Raw genomic sequence first — 12,768 nt, 5'->3', positions numbered from 1 at the left:
CTCCTCTTCCTACTGGACTAACATGTATCTATAGGGTGAGCCTCAAAAACAGTGGTTCTCTATTGGGGGTGATTTTGTATCACACCCGCACCTCCGCCCAGAGACATTTGGCAATATCTAGAGACATTTTTGATCACCAAGACTGGAGAGAATGGGGTGCTTCTAGCATCTAGTGGGTAGAGGCCAGGGATGCTGACAAACATCTTACAAGACACAGAACAGCCCCACAACAAACAATTATCTAGCCACAAATGACCATAGGGCTGAGGTTGAGAAACCCTGCTCTGAGGAAGGTACCACTTCTTCAGGGGGGACCCTTCCCTCATTAAAGGGCTCAGAGCATGTTTCCGTGGGGCACATGCCAGGAAGAACCACAAATTCATGGTGGTCATCATTCCCTCCAAAGTCCTCTCCCTCCGCCTGGGGAAGTGGAGCGCACTGACCTGCACCCCAGGTACCCTTCTTAAGTTCCACCCCTCACATTATACCCTACAACCTGGATTCTGCTTTTTCAGGGCACGAACTCAACTTTAATAGAGATGCTAATAGGCGGGTGATGTGACTATGACCTCAACTTTAATAGAGATGCTGATAGGCGGGTGATGTGACTATGACTTTGAGCACAGAGCTCTCTCTGGGGTGACACAGGTGGAGAGGCAAAAAGAATGAAAAGAATCGAGAAGCAATCAAAAATTTCCACTTACAATATTAACCTCTTTCAACAATGCCTTGCCAAACAGATCTTTATGCAAATTGATCTTTCCTGAGGATATACACTTTTCCTGGGGTCAGACGACAGCTCCGAGAAGGCTGATTTTTATGTTTTTCTTCAGAATGTTAAATCAGCTCTTAATCACATCCATGAGGCTACCCGTGAAGTCACCCATTGGAGTGTTTTGGTCTTCGTTCTTTTGATTTTCATTCTGGAAAGGGATGATTTAGGCAGGCCTGCCTCACATTTCCATTCTGCTTAAGCAAACACTCATAAGCATTTAACAAGGGCCGATACTGCAAAATGCACTCCAGTCTTCCCGACTGTTGGAGGATTACGTGTCTAACTCGCAGAGTCTATTTTTCCTCCACGTTCCAAGGCCTGGGGAGATTTTATGTAAATACCTCTCGTGACAAATGGTAAAAAGAGGCAGCTATTCCTTTCCCTTTCTCTACTCCGTGCCATCATCCCATTCCACGTAGCTCATGTTTATGGGGCGTAGACTCTATTCCAGGCCCAGAGCTTGGTGCTGGGGATACAGAGATGGATACGACAGGGCTCCTGGCCTTGAGGAGCCTTGTGAGAATGCACGGGACGGACAGACACAAACATCACGGCCATGAACACAAGACAGGACCAGGAGAGACACGGTTCGCAGGAGAAAACATCTGAGCTGAGCCAAAGAGGCTGGCACAATTTCAGAAGGCTGAGAAGGAAAGAGAAGTCCTTCCTGGCAGAGGGAACCATTCAGAAAAGTGCAAAGTGATGCCTAGGACCAGGGGACGGCAGCCAACCACTCCTTCCTGAGTCAGGTAATGAGACTGGGAAGGCCTTGAACGCTAAACAATGGGGAACTTGAACTTCCTTCTACAGCCCCTGGGGAGTCACTGAAGACTCCTGAGCAGGAATTACAGCATCTGTGGTTAAGGAAACTAACAACTCTGGGGAGAGTATGAGGACTGGGTCAGCTGGAGGAGAAGTGCAGCCCAGAGGCCAACCTGAAGGCTTCTGGTGGCAGACCTGGCTGGGGCTGGGCCAAGAGCCATGTCTTGTTTGGGGGGACATTTCTTGTTGACACAATGCTGATTTGGTCCATATGTGGGTGCCATGGACTGAATGTGTCCCCCCCAGAATTCAGATGTTGAAATCCTAATCCTCAATAGGATGGTACTAGGAGGTGGGGTCTTTGGGAGGTAATTAGGTCACGAGGGTGGAGCCCCACGAATGGGATCAGTGGCTTTATAAAAGGGACTCTTTCCGCCATGTGAGGATACAAGGCGAAATCAGCAGTCTACAAATGGGAAGAGGGCTATCACCAAAATCTGACCATGCTGGCACCCTGATCTCAGACTTCCAGCCTCCAGAACTGTGAGAAATAAGCTTCCATTGTTTACAAGCCACTCTGTCTACAGTCCTGTGTTACAGCAGCCCGAGGACTCAGATGGCTGGGCAGCACTGTGCTGAGGGATGGGACCTCTGGGTGCAGGGGACATATCATGGTTGGTCTCAGTGTGTATGAAGGAAATTCCTCTTTTAGACAGAAACATCACTTGCTTCAGGTCATAGAAAAGTCTCTCTAAGAATAAAGAGTACAGGCCAAAGGGCCTCCTGACTTCAAGATATTTGAATTATTCTGTGTGATGGCTCCCAATAGTTATAGCTTTTAACCCTTGTTCAATGTTCCCCTAATTTGGGCCACAGAAATATCCTTATGATTAAACAAAAATAGCTTTTTCCTTTTATTGAGTTCATGTAACATAAAATTAACCATTTTAACAAGTACAATTCAGTGACCTTTAGTGCAATCATGATGTTTGTTGTGCAACCACCACCTTTATGTAACTCCAAAAAATTTTCATCACTCCAAAGAAAATCCCATAACCACTAAGTAGTCACTCCCTATTTTCTCCCACCTCTGGCCCCTGGCAACCACCAATTTTCTCTCTGTCTCCATGGATTCACCAATTCTGGCTATTTCACATAAGTGGAATCATCCAATTTGTGGCCTTTTGTGCCTGGCTTCTTCCACTTAATGTTTTTGAGGTTCAACCATGTTGTAGCATGTCTTATTAGTATGCCATTCCTTTTTATGGCAGAATAATATTCCATTGCATGGATATATCACATTTGTTCATCCATTCATCGGTTGATGGACATTTGGGTTGGTTCCACCATTTGGCTTTTGTGAATAGTGCTGCTATGAACACTTGTGTACAAGTACTTGTTTGAGAAGAATGAATTTTCTTAAGGTTATCTAAGTCTCTTTGCTCTATGCACATAAGGATGTATCTTTATTGTTAATAATGATTTTAAAAATTTCTAGAACCTCACACCTGGGAAACTCGAGCAACAGTAGCTATGGTAGCTAGAGTAGCAACAGTCATAGAGCCTGGCTCTATGCAAGGCACTTAACATTTACATCTCAATTAATCTTCTCAAGACTCCTCTAAGATTTGTGAATCATTATTCCACCATACAGATGAGAAAACCACGGCTCAGTGTGGGTTCAGTAACATGTCACACCTTACACACATAGTATGGGCTAGAATCAGGCTTAAACATGGTGGAAAGGTGCCCAGCATGTTATCTGACACAGAGCAACTATACAATGAATATTAATTAATCAAGTACTTAATGACAGTTTGATAATTAAAAAACAAAAGAACTGGCAGGGGGTAAGAAGGTACAGTTTACTCTTTACTTTTTCTCCTCTGGTAACTAATTGTACTTTCATGGTATAGAATGCTTTGGGTTACTGCATTAGTTACCTAGGACTGCTGTAACAAAGCGCCACAAACTGGGTGCCTTAAACAGCAGGAATTAATTTTCTCATAGTTCCGGAGGCTCTAAGTCCAAGATCATGGTGTGAGCTTGCTCCCTCTGAAGGCGCCAGGGGAGGACCTGTTCCTCCAGGCCTCTCTCTGAGCTTCTGGTGGTCCCTTGGCTTGCGGCAGCACAACTCCAGGCTTCACATGGCATTCCCCCTGTGTGCGTGTCTGGGTCCAAATTTCCCCTTTTATAAGGACATCAGTCAGATTAGGGCCCAACCTAATCCAGTATGATCTCATCTTTACTAATTACATCTTTGATGAGCCGATTTCCAAATAAGGACATATTCTGTGTTACTGGGGGCTAGGACTTCAGCATATGAATTTTGGGGGGACAGAATTCATCCCTTCATGGTTACCTTCACCATCATGCAAAAGTCAAGAAAAGAAACCACCACGAAGCACTCAGAAAGAGGCATTTCAGTTCCATGGGGTCAGGGGTACCCAGTCCCCAGAGGCCACCTGTCAAACAGCAGCAGGACTGACTCAAGGCAGCTGGAGGATGGACAGGATGGCCTGAAAGCTACCACAGGTCTCAACATTCTAAATGGTGTGAAAGAATGAGCATAAAACCAGGCTTCAGGAAATCTAGTTCTAGCGATGCTCAGCCAACAACTTACTCTGTGACTTGGCTGTACACACCTCAGGGCCTCAGCAGCCCATTAAAATAAATGCGGGTTCCATAACTGATCTCTAACACCCCAAACACAGCATCTGCTTATCAGTTCCCAAATCCATCAGGAGATATAAATCCCTCCTCTGCAGGGGTGCAGAACCATTCATGGCTTCTACCCATCTCTTCCTCTTCTAGCTCCAGGTAAGAACTTTCAGCTAACGTTCCTTCATAGTTAGAGATTAAATCTCAGGCATCCAGGCTTCTCTGAAAAAAAAATCACATCGTTCAGATATATCTCATTCCCACAACACATTAGACAGATGCGGCACATAAAGTAAACAACGTAGTTAATAAGTGCTAGTTCATTAGTTGTGGGCCTGTCAGGAGCACCCAGTAGCTGTGATAACACACAAAGTCGTCCTCGTCTTGGAAGTCAAGCTAAATGCTTTCCATTTTTATCACCCAATTCATAACCTTGCTGTCTGGCTTTAAGAATCAATAGCCTGGTGGTTCTGGTATCCAATAAATTTGTCTTAGTTTGGACGTTTTTCATTTCCCATGCCACTTGAGGAGAGCAGGATAAGGTAAATGGCTCCTCTCACGACATTTGTTTTTCCAAATCTATAATTTCACACTGACATGTTCCAGAAACCAGGGAAGGCAAAGAGGGAAAGGAAGCAGATATCCGAGGCCCCATCCCAAGATCAAGGAAGCTTCCAACTGGGATCATTTGGGACAACAGATTTAATACGTTTCACATGGGCGAATGTCAACTGGTCTACCCAAGGTGACATATCATTCACCTAGCAAAGAATTTTTATCCAGCACTTACTAAGTGCCAAACCCTGTGCTAAGTGATTTACATGAATGATCTCATTAGTCCTCACGAGACAGCTGCCTGAAAAAAAAATGCCACTGTTTTATACACACACGCAACTAAATATACACCACATATTTATTTATTTTCATTGATATGGAACACTGAAACTGAAAAAAGAAGGCAATTCTGGCTTAGTAGATAAGAGACAGTGGCTAGAAACTTAAAGAACAAGCACATATTTATTTCTTTATTTTTATTTTTATTTATTTATTTATTTTTGTGAGCAAGATCAGCCCTGAGCTAACACATGTGCCAATCCTTCTCTTTTTGCTGAAGAAGACCGGCCCTGAGCTAACATCTATTGCCAATCCTCCTCCTTTTTATCCCTTTTTCTCCCCAAAGCCCCAGTAGATAGTTGTATGTCATAGTTGCACATCCTTCTAGTTGCTGTATGTGGGATGTGGCCTCAGCACGGCCAGAGAAGCGGTGCATCGGTGCGCGCCCGGGATCCGAACCTGGGCCACCAGTAGCAGAGCGCACTTAACCGCTAAGCCACGGGCCGGCCCCAACAAGCACATATTTAAAGCAAATCAATATCTATATGCACAGAATCAAAATCACTGAGTTTAAGCCTAAAAGAGAGGCTGGGGAAGGAGCAGTTCTCTAATCCTGAGGCTCAGACAAGGGAATGGCATGTCCAAAGGTATCCAGAAAGCAAAGGACAAAATTTAGTCTAGACACGGAGTCGTCATCTTGCTCTACTGCTCCAGTTTTTTCTTTTTCTTCATCATCATCATCAAATCAACCTACATTTTAAAAAAATGTTTAACAGACCTAAATATGGAAAGATGCAAGATTTGGAAGGTTTCAAGATGGGAGAGAGAGAGACCCTTCAAGAGTCTCCCAGTCCAAATCCACGGAAACAGAAAGTGTTTACCAGGGACTCGGGAAAGAGGAGGATGGAGAGTGACTGCTAATGACTATAAGGTTTCTTTTGGGGGGAATGAAAATGTTATGGAATTAAATAGAAGTGAAAGTAACACAATCTTGTGACTATACTAAATATATAAAACCATGGACTATAAACACCATTGAATTGCACACTTTAAAGGGGTGAAATTGATGGTATATGAATTATCCGTCAACTTAAAAAACAATCGGTGACATCAGGACAGTCACAATAACATAGATGAGCCCTTACCAAAATAAAGAATCAAGTTGGGAAAAAAAAAGATTCCACCAGTCACCTTTATTTATCCTGAGCAATTTCCAGACACAACCACATCAGGCAGGATACTCCAGTGCCTTGCTTGGTTTAATCTACACAATAATCCCATGACACAAGTGCTACTGTTCCCAGTTTACAGATTAAAAAACACAAATGCTATTGTCTCCAGTTTCTAGATAAAAAAACTAAGTCTCCTAAAAGTCAAGACATTCCTAGAAGGGGTCCAACACCTGTCTTCTGGGTCTTCTAACATAGCACTTAGCAAAATACCTTTACTTACTTGGGTGTGGATCGCTCTCATCAGAGTGAGTCCCTTTAAGCAGGGACTAGTTTTTTTAGGAAAAGACAATTTTGAAAGAGCAATTTGAGATTTACTAGAAGGCAGATTGGAGGCAAGGGGTGAGAAAAGAGAAAGAAGGCTGAGAAATGAGAATTTCCCTGAAAGGAAGCAGAGATGTCCGCTAGAGGTACTCTCGGCAGAAGGGTTGTCTGTTAATTTAAGCAAACAAATATCCACTGCAGCCCACTGTGTATGAGAAACGGTGCTTACAATCTAGATAGTGACAGAGGACACAGTCGTGGAACAAGACAACGGCAGTGTTGGTGCCACTGCGTGATTCTGACAATCTGTGCAGAGAAGTGGCTCTAAATCCCCTGGAGGCTATTGATCACCAGGCTCTGCTGGAGGAAGGGGTGGTGGAGGGGGACAGACTTCTTTCGTCAATGGATGAACAAGAAGACCTCTGTACTCAAAAGGAACTTCAAAGTTGACAAAGCCAATCGATACTAACCACTAAGGCAATCTTTCATTTTCTTCTCTCTTTTTTTTTCCTTGTGTGAGGGACGATTCATGAGGACCTCCAATCCATCCTTCAGGAACCACCACTTTGGTGAAGTCAACCCAGACTCCTTTGAGCCCCCACAATAGTCAGTTTAATTAGAAACTTTTTCCCATTTTGTTTTGTTTAACAACAGCAATAATTGCTTTATTGCCAATGAATAAAGAAAAACATGACTAGTAGCTGTCATCTTGTTAACAGCAGCATTTTCTATCATATAATGAACCATATCTTTGTGCCAAGTGCTGTATTTTAAGTGGTTTACATGCAGTGTCTTACTGAAATCCAACCCTGTAAGTCAGGTAGCACCATCTCCACGTTAGAGAAGAGGAAAGGAAGCCATGTGCCCAAAGCCACGCAGCCCGGAGGTGACGGGGCAAGAATGTCAACTCAGCAATGTCACTCCAGAACGTTACTGTCCACCAGACCTCCTGATCACAGAGTGGGGACCCGCGGCAGTTAACTAAAGAACTGCTGAATTTCCTTCTAAATTTGAGGGAACAGAAATTGGAGGTAGAGATGTCTACTGCTCTAATTTACTTTTTAAACCACTTCAGAGTTTAGGTACTCCAACGCAAGATTAAATAATACGTTGAAAAGTTATAATGAAATTGATACTCTACCATCAAAGAAGTCTGCCCTTCTGCTTTCAGGAGATAGTTGCAGGTACTAATAGGCACAAAATGAACCTTTATTTATAGGTTAGATATAGATATAGACATATACACACAATTATACACATACACACATATACATATGCATATATAGTTTATATTTACACAAACTGTATATGCCATATACAGTATCTATACATACAGTATACATACTATAAATAATAGTGTATATACACACACACGATATACATATATACATCATTTTACATAAATTTACTATTTATTTTATGAATTAAGAAAATGAGGTACAAAGATGTTAAATAACTCAATAAAGTCGCCTGATGAGTAATTAGTCAAACTGCATCTCACGTGCACACCTTCTAGCATTCTTTCTAATACACTGCACCAGTTAATTCTAGAATGGCTGCTGTGCACGAGGTCCACCAGGCTGACAACACAGTGGAAATAACCAAGACGTGAAGAAATTCAGTGCTTCGTTTCTACAAATCTCTGAGAAGTTTAAAAAGGAAAAAACCTCTAAAACCTACGTGTAATGGTCACAGAGCCAGTTGGGAAAATACACACCCCAATTTGTTCTTGTTTACAAATACTTTTAAGCTGTTTGTCAAACAAAATGAGTCTGTCTGCCAGATGAGATGCCAATTTCCTAAGTTCATTAGCGGCTGATGAACAGAAAGGGTCACCCTGGTGATTTAATAATTTGGCCCTGACTCTTATCAAAGCCACTTAAAAAAAAAAAAAAAATCCAAGTTGTCAGGAGAGAAAGGAAATGCTATTTGTTCCAATTTGTGCGCTATTTCCGTGCAAACAAGGAGTAGATATTTCCACCCATGCTGTATTAAGTCGCCATGACCAGGGCAGGATGGTGAAAGAAATAAAAGAAAAGAGAATGGCAAGGAACATTTAAAATGCTCCATGTGGGAAGCCACAGGCAGCATTAAATTGCCTGGAGGCTACCTCTGACAGCCTCTTTTTTATTTTATTTTTTTAATCCTATAGGTGGCAAAAACATGCTTTTAAATTATAAAACTCAAGATCGTTAGGAAATGAAGAATTCTTCAAGAAGCTCATTGTCTTGTGCGTAAGCGGGGTACATTCTTCAGATGCCTAGAAGGTGGCTTTCCAAGTTTTAATAAGGCTCTTGTTAGGAGGGAAACTTAAATTTTTCCTCTCACATTCATTTTATAATGCAAAGGAACACCAAGATTCTTATTCAAGTGTATTAATTGGAATAATAAAGCATCGCCAACATATTTCTCTCCAAATTGCCCCACCATGAGCTATCAAGGTAAGATTCAATATTGCCACTCCATAGCCAAAGGGCACTTCTCTTTTGAGGAATTAGTCACATTCAGTCATAGTCGCAGCCCTTGGAATTCCATTTCAGACTCTCCAGAGCTGGGAGAAGTTAGTTACCTAGGAAAGGATGGATCCTTTTTCCAGGAGATGGGAAATGGTAGGAAATATTCTGACCTTATAAGGCGTCACCACGAAGGGAGGTCAGAGGTCTAACTCTCTCCACACTCCCTCTAGAGGGGTCGAGCATTCTCCTCCCTCTAGATCCTTCTCTCCTCCAACCCCTTAACATCCCCTTTATGTCTCGGCTCATTTCTCACATCCTCAGGAATACCCCTCCTTCCTAGCACGCACTTACCACCTTCCCAGCGTACACTTATTTGCAAGGTTATTTTATTATTATCTTTCTTCTCCTCCATGAGGGCAGGGGCTTACTTCTTTCTAAATCAAGTAAATAACACATTTTACTTTCAACTAATGGCTGATATTATTTTTACCCAAAACAGGAACTAAACTAAAGGAAGCAAACTAAACAGGAACTAATGAAAATCTTTGAAACCCCTGACTTACCAGTCAACCCAAACCTCTGGAAACGTGCTGGAGAGGAAAATTTCAGGGAATAAAAAGCACTGTGCAGGCTGGTGACCTTAATCCAAGAGGTGATGTTGTTCATCCTTTGCAAGAAGTGATTGGAGCAGGTGGGGACTGATCAGGACCTTTTTTTTTTTTTTTTTTTTTGCTGAGGAAGATTTGCCCTGAGCTAACATCTGTGCCAATCTTCCTCTATTTTCTATGTGGGTCACCATCACAGCATGGCTGATGAGTGGTGTGGGTCCGTGCCTGGCATCCAAACCCATGAACCCAGGCCGCCAAAACAGAGCGTACTGAACTTAACCACTAGGCCACAAGGCCGGCCCCAGCGCATTTTATCCCAAAATCTTTCTAAAGACAGATCTCCATGGTTAAGTCTCAATATTCTTCTGAAAAGTCTTTTAATTTCTAGAATTTCAGACTTCCACATTTGACACCAGATATAAAATAATGTACATTTCAAAACCAAATAAAAGCAATTTTATGACCAGCCTTTTGGAATGCTCTTTCTCCAAATTATCTGCCAGGTCTACGTCTAACTGTCCTTCCAGGCCCCACTCAACAGTCACCTCCTCTGTGAAGCCTTCCCCATCAGGCAGAGCTCAGCTCCATCCATTAAATCAAGCGCTTAATCCCATTTTTGAAAATCTTATCTTAGCTCAAAAGGACTTCGTGAGAAAGTTACTTCCTCGCTTTTCAAGCCTCAATATGGCGCTGGTATATCCTTACAGCCCTCTAACACTTGACAAAGGAACTGAGAACTCCCATTCAGAGAGGTTTTGGCTGGCAGCAGCATGTAGCCAGACGTTAACATAGTTTGGCTTCTTCAGTTATCTGCAACTTATGGAGAGTGGTATACATTTCTTAATACCATAAATGTATTTAAGTGAATAATAAGATCTTAAGAAGATGTGGCCAAACACTGAACAGGAAGATGGGAATGACAGAAGCCCTGACCAACTGTCAACTCCATGAGGGACTGAGAGTCCAGCTGGTTCTCAGTCGCGTCCATGCACTTGGCAGAGCAACTGGAATGGAGCAACCCCTCAATAACTATTTGTGGAGGGAAACAGAGTCTCAGGGGCTTCAGCTGAATCAGGCAAGGACACAACAGGAATTTAAACCCCGTCTTCTTATTCTAAGTCCAAAACGTTTTCAGCTTCGGAACTCTATACCAAAGTCTTTCAAAAGCCGTAAGTATTTGTTAAGCAAATAAAAAGAAAACTAAGATGGTTCTTTTCTTTGGCGTATTTATAACTCAGCAGAAATACGTACAATTCATACCACCCAGAGATTTCCATCTATCTATTTGCCTTCAAATAGATGATGAAAGACCAAGCTATGCTTTCGTGGAAGTCAACCGAAGTTTAAGTTGATCCTGCCCGTCACAAAGACTGAAAAACTCTACATCCAGAGAATCTATTAATTTGACACATCAACTTCCTAAGTTCAGCAAAATATAAGATATAATTGACAGGTATTTCCAAAAGCTGCTTTGAACTTTTTTTCATAGCAATACATATATCCAGCATATTTGTTTAGAATACTTCAGAAATTTCAATCCTCCTTTTTTTTTCTTTAAAATGCCCACAGTTACATGTCCTTTCAAGGTGAACATCAGGTAAAAATTCTACCAAAAACACACGCAGTAACTTTTCTTTTTATATACCCCATACAAAATTTTCTTAACACACAGGAAAGAGCTCTGTTTATAACTGGTCTTAGCTACAAAGACAAAACTTTTAAATAAAGAACCTACTTTTCTAGAAGTAAATGAGAAAAGCTCATGAGTGATGAGACGAATAGTTCAAATTAAAAAGTCCATGTGCTCCAGACTGAACAAGCTGTAGCCACACTTGCACCTGGCAATTCAGCTGTGGTGATGACTGTCTGACAGCGCTGACAGCTGACAGTGGGGCTGGGAAGAGGAACAATCAAGAGCAGCCACAAGAACCGCACAAGCACGATGGTCTGGGGCCATTTACCGTAGGGGCAAACTGTTCCTCTCATCGCAGTAATTCCCGCGATTACAGCATGGCACAAGGGTGAGGGGAGCCACATGAGGAAAAGTTTAGATAATATTCAGTCTTTTCCGTTCAAGAAGGGGGAAAAATGCAAGTTTAGAACATTTTCCATAACATCATTATGCGTTTTTGTTTTTATTTTATTTTTGGAAAGTTTGCTGCTTAAAGGGAAGAGAGTCCTTTCATCTGGAAATTCACCTGTCTGGAAGAACATTTTCTTGCTAACAATGCTTATCATTAGCCTCTTGGGCATTTTATGGATAAATTTCTGAAAGAATAATGCTGCGAAGTAGCATTATCATTAGTATATTATTATTAGCATAATTTGCTAATAATATTAATATTAATAAATAATATGTTATATTATTAATATATTATCAGCATAATATTAGTAGCATATTATTTTTCTATATAATAATATGACAGATAATTATACGGAAAGCATTATAGGCTTCCACCTGGAAGCTAAAGCCAAAAGCTTACTCCTACTATTACTACCAGTGCTCCTACTACTAGTACTCCTACTATTACTACCAGCACTAGTACACCTAATACTCCTACTAGTAGTACTACTACCACTAATAACAACTGCCACTATTTTTCTAGGAAAAATACTGTAAATCTTACTTGCGTCTAACAGATATGTGTCTTATCTGTTAAGCGCCTCCTGCACACTAGGATAGGCACTGGACAACATTATCTCATTCAATCTTCACAACAGCCCTGATGGGTAGACTTGATCATTAATTGTTCTCTTTTCCATCCAGGGAACGTGAGGCCAGAGAGGCTAAGTGGAGTGCTCAGGCGCCCCCCGCTAGCCAGCAGCTGGGCCAAGGTTCAGACTCGGACACATCAGTTCCCAAGCCAGGGTGATTTTCACCCTATATAGGAAAGAACGTCCTATAACTGCTGCAGACATTCGGAGATTAGAAATGTTAGGAGGCATGGTGCTGGCCCGGTGGCATAGCGGTTAAGTTCACGCACTCTGCTTCAGCGGCCCCAGGTTTGCCGATTCGGATCCTGGGCACAGACCTACTCACCACTCATCAAGCCATGCTGAGGCAGTGTCCCACACAGAAGAGCTACAACTCTACAACTATGATACACAACTATGTACTGGGGCTTTGGGGAGGAAAAAGAAAAAGAGGAAGATTGGCAACAGATGTTAGTACAGGGCCA

General features: G+C 42.1%; 1 protein-coding gene across 5 annotated transcripts in view; it reads right to left on the bottom strand.

Annotated features, from left to right (window-relative positions):
• LARGE1 (LARGE xylosyl- and glucuronyltransferase 1) overlaps window positions 1-12,768 on the bottom strand; it is a 529,018-nt gene that overhangs the window by 403,483 nt on the left and 112,767 nt on the right. The gene's annotated exons all lie outside the window — the stretch shown is intronic.

Source organism: Ceratotherium simum, chromosome 25 (genome assembly GCF_057802395.1).
Source record: "Ceratotherium simum simum isolate JZ-2026a chromosome 25, ASM5780239v1, whole genome shotgun sequence".
In the NCBI taxonomy this organism is placed as follows: domain Eukaryota; kingdom Metazoa; phylum Chordata; class Mammalia; order Perissodactyla; family Rhinocerotidae; genus Ceratotherium; species Ceratotherium simum.
This window is presented reverse-complemented; position numbering and strand designations above follow the sequence as displayed.